Genomic DNA, 9,052 nt, shown 5'->3' on the forward strand with positions numbered 1-9,052 from the left:
CATTTGCTCATTTAACAGATATTCCAGATCAACATACAACTAATACAATTAGCCCTACATACATCAAACCCCCACCCCCCCCCCCCCCCCCCCCAACTACAACCACCACCAACTGCCCTTTACACTATGTGCCACGGGGTCGTTTCTAGCTCTTGACAAGATCAGGGGCTGAGTCCGGGGCTAAGAATACCGGAGCTTATCATCTGGGTGCGCTCGTCTTCCAACTTTGTGTGCACTGCACAGCCGTCTCCTTCGGACGCTGCAAGTCAAGATCCGCCCGGCTACACAGTCTGTCTGTCTGTTGTTTTGCTTTAAACACCTCCTTTTTCGGGGCGAAAATATTCAGGGACTATAGCCCTGAATGATCGGACCTAACGACGCCACCGCTATTTGCCTATTAATGAGAGGATAGAGCTCCGTGGTCTACACTTTGACCCCTGACCTACATTTACACTAATCTATACAGTTAAAAGCACAGGGAGCAGCAGCATATATGCGTTCTTATCAATTAGATATTTGATATTGAGATGCAGTCAAGCAAAAGGAAAGACAGTGGCTTTAAAACCAATGCATTGAGTACCCTAGGCAATGACAGTAGCTGATACTAACTACCAGACAACATATCAGCTTCCTGATACTCGCCACCAGACAAACCATTAATCACATCATGCGATAACATTTATGGCCCTTAAAAGACAAGCATATATTGCAGATGACCTCACTATTAAAAAGTTTATAAACATCCGACTCATCAAATGCACTGGATCTTATCTGAACGTTTAGGTAAGTCCAAAGTGTGCCGACCAGGGTGTAACTTTTTAGGCGATCGGAACGGGCGGCAAACGAAGCTGATGATCGAGGCACGGGGATGGGGCATTGCAACATTTCCAATTTGCCCTGATCTGGTTTCTATCAGAACTGCGAACGCAAGCGAAGACTCGGCACGAGGCGGACCTGCGGAAGGTTGTTTTACAGGATCAGGATCATCTCGATCCAGGTCAATGGAGAAAATGTCCTCTCTCACAAAAAAAAAAAACTGCCAAAAGAAAGACAGAAAAAAAAGAAAGAAAGCAAGAAAAAAAAAACACTAAGTAGAAACAAAGATGAGGAAAGCCTGAAAAAAAGTTAAAAGTTACTGAAATGTAGAGAAATGTAGCACATTACGGATGCCCTTACAGATAATCACATGCAGCCTCTGAATATTCATAAATGAGCGTGTACAAAAAAACATCTGGAAGTGGAACATCGACACATTCTTCACCTCGGTGCATCACAAGGACATGTCTCTAGATGGAACGACCATTCTAGTGTTGGAGTGGAGTGTCTACGTGTGTGTGTGTGTGTGTATTGCCAGTTAGATCTGTATTTTTTTAGGATTGCTGCACTGCAGACTGAACAGAATTAGGGTTTTTTTTTTCACATACTGAGGGCGTACATATTTGCAGGAGTTGGTGTGTGTTCATTTGTGAGATTGCGGAACTGTATCATATATCGGTGCTAGCTCACAGTCACTGCCATAGTGTGTATTGGTTTCTGCTTCTGTTAATGATGGTGCATAGACACGGACCATATCCTGTTTGGGATTACGCACCCTAGTAACTCAATCAAACAGCACAGGTACAGCAGTGGTGTAATACAACTCATTTATTTTGGGATTTTAGTTGCGAGGTAATCTAATGGCCACCGTGTAGATGCTGGATAGCCGTCTTCTGGAGATTCACGGGCCAGTAAGATGGGGGTCAGCGTGCTAGAGCGCGCGTGTGTGTGTGATGCAAGTTAATAAGCTAGCTAATACTTGCTTACATAGATAAACTAAGTGAATATTGTCACTGTCATATACTGAGACAAGTGCTTGTTCGGCAAGAGTACATGTAATTGCAGCAGAAACCTTGAATGAGTGGATGTTAAAATGTCCAAAATGGTTAAGACTTCGGAAAAGTCCACTAGAATGAGGATACTCCTGCGGGAATGCTTCGCAGAACTTCTGGGAGTTTACGTTGTAATTGTGAGTATAAGGACCTTATTATTTACATCTGAGTTGTGAGTATATGGACTTAATTATTAATGTCACCACATGTATGTCTCGCACCTCCCTAGACATTGAATGATATGTTGTCACCGTCTAAAGATCTTATACAGACACTAACCACATATAACCATTAGGTACTTCTGCTGTATGTTTGACTGGTTTGAGTCCAACTGACTATACGAGCGCTAACATTTCTTTCTTTTCTTTTTTTTTTTCCCCCCTTCAAATGCTATACAAGATAATATAGAAAAATATCATGTTGTATCATGCACTGTTTCTAGCTCCTTATTGCACCTAACTACAGTTCCTTAACATCACTACTAACACTAATTGTAGGAGTAATAATCATTATACTTGCATACCACATGTAATACTAAATGTCTGTAACGAACTACAAACAGTGAAAGAAAAGTAAAGCACTATGCAGAATGAAGAGTCCCCCCCCCCCCCCCCGTTTTCAAAGATTGTTCAGAAATGCTGTGTGTTTGTGCTGCAGTTGTTCGGTAACGGGTCGATGGCGCAGATGATCACGAGTAAGAACACTAAGGGAAACTACATGTCGGTGTGCGTCGCCTATGCTCTGGCCACGACCTTTGCCATCTACATCACACGAGGAGTGTCAGGTCAGAGACGGTCCTCATTCCACGACACCCGTCTTTTTTTTTTTTTTTTACACTCTCTTTTAAAGTAGACATTTCATGAATAGCTGTTTGTACTTTGAGATTACTTCCTCCGAGGAGAGACGGCCGTGTTATTTATTATTGACTGGCCCGTGTTTTAAAGCATGATTTATTAATCTGTGATATGAATGGGTCCCTTCAGATCAAACTTTATTGCTCCTTACGCAATCTTAATGGAACTAATTCAGGTCATCAGTGTGATATCGTGTGAAATAAAGTTTCGGAGTTGTTACCTGACATAGAGCCAACTCTTGATATGCTGATTAGCCTAGGTGTACCGCGTGAAAGGTGTTGGAATCGGAGTGAAAGTGACTGAAGTGACTTATGGATATGACTGGATTTTTTTCGAATGGACATTGTTTTGCAGGAGCGCAGCTGAATCCTGCACTTTGCTTCAGTAAATGTTATCTAGGCACGCAACCGTGGTGGAAATTCCCCTTCTACATGTTCTTCCAACTTCTGGGAGCCTTTTTGGGTGCAGCCACTGTTTATACTTTATACTATGGTAAGATACCAGTTTACCCACTGCGCAGTGATCCTACTGCACTCCACGGTAATCTGCACTGCAGACCATTGAATCAGAGAATTAAAAGGGAAAGTAGAATATATTTTAGCCATGCAGACGTGTTTCTGGAGAAACAGCATCAGCTTATTACAGTTTTCAGCAGAGTTTCTCTACACGGGAGATCTACAGAGGTATCGCCCGTCTGGCACCTCTAGCATGTGAAAGTGAATATAATTACTTTTGTAGTTCCCAAGACTCAAGAGGTTGTCTTTTTTTTTGTTGTTTGTTTGTCGTTCTAATACGAAAAAAAAAACAAAAAAGTAAAGCTTCACATATCATTCTGAAGGTAGCGATCATTTCTTTAGTTACAGCAGTATCCCTGCAACTTTATCTTCCATCCAATTAATCTCTGGACCTGAGCAACCAGGACTTATAACCCATATTAACCTCCCATTATCTCACAGTTCTTAGTAAGAGATTAACACGGAAATACACAAACACACAAATACGCACACGCACGCACACGCACGCACACACAAGCACGCAAGTTTAAATAAAGTGATGTCACCGTTTCTTGGTGAAAAAGTAATTTTCCTCAAGGTTTTTAGATAAATATTGTAGTAGGGAGTGAAGCGGAGATTAGCTGACCCTCTAACAAAGCTATTCAGCAGTGCACTATGTTGTTTCAAACTTGCTATTATTGCTATTATGCAGTTTGTGCTGTTTGTAACAGATGTTTCTGTGTCACGATCACCCGATACCTTTACTTTCAACCTGACAGTATTGCACCGTTTTGTAATACGGTAAAGATAATGGTGATGACACTGACTGTGATAATGATTATAATGGTATATTCATTTTTTTTATTTCTCTAGATGCCATCATGTATATTTCCAAAGGAAACCTCACGGTGACGGGACCAACTGGTACCGCAAGGATCTTTGCCACCTACCCGTCTGATTACCTCAGCTTCTGGAATGGGTATATAGATCAGGTTAGAGAGAGAGAGAGAGAGAGAGAGAGAGAGAGAGAGAGAGAAGGGGGGGCATATCGTGTGGAAGCCATTGAGAGAAGGAGTGAATGCATGGAGGAGTGAAGTGAGAGTGATGCAAAGTGAAGGCTTTAGTTCACTCGGAAGCAAGCACGCCCTAGACGGGTAATTTAATTTTTCTGTTAGAATCCTTGTGTGTGCGTTTACTAATTTTTCACAAGTGCCCTTGCCAAAGAGACTGTAAAAAAAAGAGATCATAAAATGAGCGTGCCAAGAGAGCGACGCTAAAAGATATATAGACAGAGGGATGATGCGACAGGCTACACGACTGTACATTAAATCCAGGAAATCATATCAAATCAAACGGAATCAAAAAGACCAAATCAAAAGCTTTTTAAAAAAACAAACAAACAAAAACGTTTAAAAAACGATGCTAATGTCTTTGGATCACTCTTTTGTCAGATCATTGGCGCTGCCACTCTGCAGGTATGTCTCACGGCATTGGCTGATAACAGGAACAGCCCGGTCTCTCCAGACCTGGAGCCTCTGATCGTGGGCAGTCTGGTTTGTGTACTTGGCCTGTCCATGGGGGCTAACTGTGGATACCCACTTAACCCTGCCTGCGATTTTGGGCCAAGACTCTTCACCTACTTTGCTGGCTGGGGGAGTGAGGTATTCAGGTGAGACACGTAAACACACACCTCTGTGTGTGTGTGTGTGTTCAGATGACACAAAACCGCACTCACAGACAAAGGCTGCCATAGTGGAGGACTTTTGCCTTCTTGTTGACTTCTGTGACTTGACTTTTGACTTCCTTTTGACTTCTGTATCTGATTGATTTCTGTGTTTTTTTGAGCCAAAGGTTAGTGGTCTAACTTTAACCCAGTAATCTAACCTTATCCTCTCTTCAGCGTATCTTCCGTGTTTGATCTCCAGTTGTTGCATATTTATATCCCACTGATCCATGCCAGGGTTTGAAATTTTCATTCGTTTTTTATTTTTATTTAGTCTTTCACTTTGGTTTTTCATTTCAGTCTAGTTTTAGTTAGTTTTACAAGTGCATAAGTACCTTTAGTTTTAGTTTTATTTTGAAGAATTGACTAATTTCAGTTTGGCTTTTAATCAGTTTTAGTGTTAGTTTTAGTGGGTTTTTTTCAGGCATTATGAGGGATTTGAGGGAATCCTTGATTTATAGAAGCTGAAAAAGGAATAAAGAAAACGAAATGCAACAAAAACAGAAACGAAGCTGATCTTACATGCAATTCTAGTTCGTTTTAGTTCGTGTTGTATCGTTCATTGTAGTTTTTATTTAGTTTTCGGGTTTTTGAAAACTGTCATTTTTATTTTTTATTTCAGTTAATGAAATTATTTTTTCACTGCTAGTTTTAGTTTTAGTCTTAGTTTTTGTTAACTCTAACAACCATGATTCACACCATGCCATACTGAGAATTAATGACAAAGCAAATATGACACACACACACACATTCACCTGTGCCACTTACCATATCTGAATTCTTTCCCCTCATCTGTTCTTCCTATCTCAGGGCTGGTGGTGGATGGTTCTGGGTACCTCTAGTTGCACCTTTCCTGGGTGCTCTGGTTGGTGTGTGTCTTTACCATGTTTTGATTGGATTCCATCACCCAGGAACAGAAGACGACTCCAACCAAGGATTCCTGATACACAACAAAATGACAGATGCAATGGATGTCTCCGAATTAAGAATGAACAACTTTCAACCGTTCAGCAAGGAAGGAGAAAAGGAGAAATCAGAGAAAATAGATAAGATTAACAAGGTTTAGTGAAGAGAATGAGGTGTTTTTTTTGTGGGTATTTCAGATAATGTATAATATTTCTGTGTGTGGAGAGGATTAATCTGTTGTTTAAATAAATTATGAAACAAAGCAGAAATAATGGCATCCTGTGCTGAATTAATATAACATTAATAATAATAATAATAATAATAATAATAATAATAATTGTCTGGTGACTTATCTGGGATGTCTTGCTCTTAGATCGTCAGTGAGGTCGCTGTGTTACCTATTAAAGTCACCAGAGGGCGGCCAAGAACATCAAAACAGAAAGCACATGGCTATTACAGTAATTCGATTCACTCTCCATCTATAATGTAGTACGCAATTGCCTTGAGCCCTACCCTACCATTAAACATATTTTTGAAGGGAAATGAATACAAGCGTTTATGTAAAGGCAAAACTAAGCAACATATTTAAAAAATGATTTCAACACGCTGTAAATTACAATTCAACATTTTATGATAATAACAAATTCTCCTTCACATATCACCTAAAATACCTATTTATTTTATTTCGTGCGTTTGGTTTGAAATAACTAGTTCTCAGTTACTGAAAGGAATTCAGAATAAGGAGGAGGAGGAGGAGATGGCCTATGAAACACCGCCCCTCGACACTTCGTCTCTCCGGAGCCCCTTACAATGCAGCTTATAGCGAATCGCACCGGATCTACAATCAATTTATTCACACCTTGAGAGTATGTTAAGTAAAAAGAGGAAAGCTCACGCATACCCTTACTTATGTGGCTATACCGACGGAACGGTATGTCCCAGTCAACAGACATGAAAGAAACGATGGGCGTTAGGATGTCGAAAAACATCAGTGCATTCAGGAGGACTTGATAAGGTAAATCGTCCTTTCTTATCCGCTGGCATCAATTTCGCTCAACCATTGATTTAAATGTCCAGAATTATTCATGTGGCGGCGAACTAAGTCCGTGACAGATATCTCTACAACTGATTTTTCCCCCCCAGAAGCTGTCTTGTAACATTTCGCACCTTGCTATGGATGTGAATGCCAAGATATAAACTAAGATATTGCGAAATGTTGTTTAGAGCTAGCTAGCAAGCTAATGTAAATTTAGCCGGTGTGACATTATACGGATTGACGAAGCCCCTCAATTAAACCCTATCAGAGTAATATGTAGCTAAGCTAAGTAAAGCAAATTTACTTTCGGGTGAATAACGGTAACTTCGGTCCATTTCGTTTTGTGCTCGTCGCATATACGTGAACGGATTCTGCCTTAATATGACAGTTAAAGAAACTATTTTTTACAAAAGCATAACAGAGCACCTTGTCATTTTCCCCCAACCGATTTATGTAGTTGCCCATCGAGGTAACCGGGTTAGTTTCCCCAGTCGATGTTACTGCAATGACCGTTAACGGCTGTTTGAACCCTTCATCAATCATCTGAAGTACACCTGTGCGCGCCAGTAGGACAGGTTAACGGATGTGTATTACAGAACACGACCTAGACTAATGACAGACAAGTTTGCTTACACTTAATCATTGTAATGAGATTATTTTCACTGCGTTGATAGCCTACTTAAGCAATTTTAATTCACGTTAACATGTCTAAGAAGAAGCAGTGAGACATTGCCCTGTCTAAAATTGGTTTGAACAAACAAACAAACAAACAAATGTAAAATAATAATTAAAGGAAATGCACAAACTATGACGTAGCCTAAACATTCCCCACTTGCAATAAATAGCACTTATACAGGATTTTTTTTTCCACGTTATTTAGGGGTATTTTACATGAGGCATTTGAAGTTCATTTTAAGTTTACTTAATGTCGGATTTAGTTCTCAAAATTCCAGAGTCAAAGGAAATTCTGAGCAAGGGCCAAGAAAGGTTATTTCCCCCAGAGTTCTCAAAATCAGCTAGGCTCTGGCCTTTAATTCCCCTGTATGTGTGTGTGTGTGTGAGAGAGAGAGAGAGAGAGAGAGAGAGAGAGGGAGAGAAGTATGAAAGGAGAGGGAATGATGGAGATAGAACAGTCATTCTTAATTTCCTGCTGCCAATTTCATTACCGTGGTTCTGGTGTTTCAGTGATGCTTGTTTCCTGTTTTGACCTTTCATGAAAAAGAGAGTGAGAGAGAGTGAGTGAGAGAGAGACAGAGAGAGAGATCATTGTGGGTGAGATGGATAGATTCACAGTTTGAGAGGAAAGGGAAGGTGGTGATGTTGTAAGAAGAAGTGAAAAGTCAATCAGATCAGAGGACCAGAGGATGGTTAGTGATGTATTCCCTCTCTCCCCCCTCTCTCTGTTTCTCTCTCTCTCTCTCTCCCCTCTCTCTCTCTCTCTCTCTCTCTCTCCCTCCCCTCTCACTGTTTCTCTCTCTCTCTCTCTCTCTCTCCTCCCCCCCTCTCTCTTCCTGAGCTGTACTGAGCTGAACTACTGAAAGGAGTTAGTTCCAGCCATTCTGTAGACACCTACACACTCACATCACACTCACAGTATTTCAGTGATAATAAATCTTGTGGTAGGTAACTCTGAAGTATCATGAAAAATAATTTTAAAACGTCCTTTTTTGAAGAAATATGCTGGTAACAGTACACACACAAGCACATGATTACTCAAAAACACTTGCTGTGTGTGTTTGTGTGTGTGTGTGTGCGCGCGCGCGTGTGTTTAAGTGTGTGATGCTGTGTTTGTGCTTGGTGGTGCGAGTAATTTCTCTGAGTCATAAAACATGCAGTCGATACAATACAGTTGGGACGAGTAGTCTGACGTTGAATGCAAGAGTGCAAGACAGCGTGCATGTTTATTCTCAAAAAGCCGTTTATAGCTGCAGTGTCAGGCGCAGGTTTGGCCTATATGTTGGTCTATGTATGTCCTTGAATAGCTCAGTGTGTGTGTGTGTGTGTGTGTGTGTGTGTGTGTGTGTCTGGCTTGGGTCATTTGTTAGACCTGGTGGTGTGAACCCCTCCAGTTAGATGCAGAGAAAGAGACTTTAATCATGTTTGACATGCGTGTGTTAGTGTGTATGCGCGTGTGTGTGTGTGTGTGTGTGTGTTTGGATGCAAGGTGCATG

This window comes from Chanos chanos, chromosome 9 (genome assembly GCF_902362185.1).
Source record: "Chanos chanos chromosome 9, fChaCha1.1, whole genome shotgun sequence".
Taxonomy (NCBI): Eukaryota; Metazoa; Chordata; class Actinopteri; order Gonorynchiformes; family Chanidae; genus Chanos; species Chanos chanos.